This window comes from Solanum tuberosum, unplaced genomic scaffold (assembly GCF_000226075.1).
Source record: "Solanum tuberosum cultivar DM 1-3 516 R44 unplaced genomic scaffold, SolTub_3.0 scf00019, whole genome shotgun sequence".
Taxonomy (NCBI): domain Eukaryota; kingdom Viridiplantae; phylum Streptophyta; class Magnoliopsida; order Solanales; family Solanaceae; genus Solanum; species Solanum tuberosum.
The window spans coordinates 219391-221099 of NW_006238945.1; positions in this window are offsets into that span (position 1 = coordinate 219391).

The following is a 1709-nucleotide window of genomic DNA, read 5'->3' on the forward strand; positions in this document are numbered from 1 at the left end:
AAAAACAATCAATTACTCCAATGTGGGAAATTTTTTTGCAGAAAATTGAAGAGAGAGAATCGTTGAAAAAAAATATGATTTTTATATTTGATTTTAATTGATTTGAGTGAATTAAGGATACTAAATAATCTTAATTAGTTTAAATCCCTTATTTCGTGCTAATTATTTATTATCTACAATAAGTTCAAATTAAATTAACACCACAGTTTCAGTTTTTTACATGTTTCCATTAAAAAACGTTTTTTTTATTTTTTCTTTTATCTCTTTATTTTTTTTAAACAACTTTTTTTAATTATTAAAAACAGTTTTTTGTTTAAAAATAATTTGTTAGAACCTAAATTTTTTAATGTTATAACTTGAAAGTCTAAATCTACTGCTATAGCTTGAAAATATTACTATAATATATGTCATATATAAAATTTACACTTAAAATATCAAATTAGTGTAATTTAATTTAACTTTTAAAAAGCGTAATAAGATAATTAAAAGTGGACTGATGGAGTGATAGATTGAAAGGGCGTTTTGCACTTGAGAGTAAATAAAGTGGCAGTAGAGTCGTAGACGATTTGCTTTAGCCAGAAAAATTTATAATGAAAAAGAAGGAAGATTTGCTTTGGATTTTTGAAGGTTAGGAAATAGATAGAAAACAACAAATAAAGTTGGTAAGGTGTAACGTAAATGAGTGGTGACATAATAAAGCCTTTAATGCGACTGCCTGCCTAAACCATACACGCATGTCATTGGCCCCATTGAAAGACATCCTCCAACTATTTTATGTTTACTTATTTTTCCTATTCAAAATTATTTATTTATAATTGTCATAATACTATTATTTTAATTTATTTGTCATATTTTAATTTAATATAGGATATAAAAATAAAAAACACTTTAAATTAAAGTAAAGTAAATTGAAACGAATGAAGTACTATTCCATTATTTTATGGGTAAATAGTTTGGTCATAGAATTTGGAGACTTCAATTTTAAATTTTGATTTGAAATCACTATTTGTATATAAAATCTGCACAAATACTCCAAAAAGTAGCGCACATTCTAAATTGTGATTCTAATTTATTTTTAAATATAAAACTTGACTCATAAATTTATATTTGGTAATGAAAACTCCATTTTAAATTTTGTAAAATCCTCTGCTCATTATTTATCCATGTGAATTGATTATATACAACTATTTATTACATTATTGAATTTTTAGGCAAGTGAATCTTTGTAAAAAAAAAAATGTGCATTTGAAAACTTGTAAAATCATGTCATCATAAACATATACTTATAAAAATCAAGGAAATATGCGATTTATTAATGTGGCACCTTAGGACACCTTGTTTAAGAACTATGATTTGTCCACTTGGTGTATAAAATTGCAAAAAAAAAGGATAGTTATCACAAATTGGAGTATTTTATATTTATGAGAAAAAAATATAATTAAAAAATTTAAATTGCATTTCCAAATAAAATTTCAATTTTATAATTAACTTAATTTAAAATCATGTCCAAACAAATCCTTAATAGTCGAACAAGTTTAACATGAATATACATATTCCTTATAAAATCGTTACACAAATACAACAGAAAAGTAGCAATTATTTTTAACTAATTACACGTATTAGATATTCACAGCCACCCGTCCTTAAATTCCAAGATTTATTATCAACGTACGTAGCTTTAATCCCATCTTAAGGAATATCTATATATA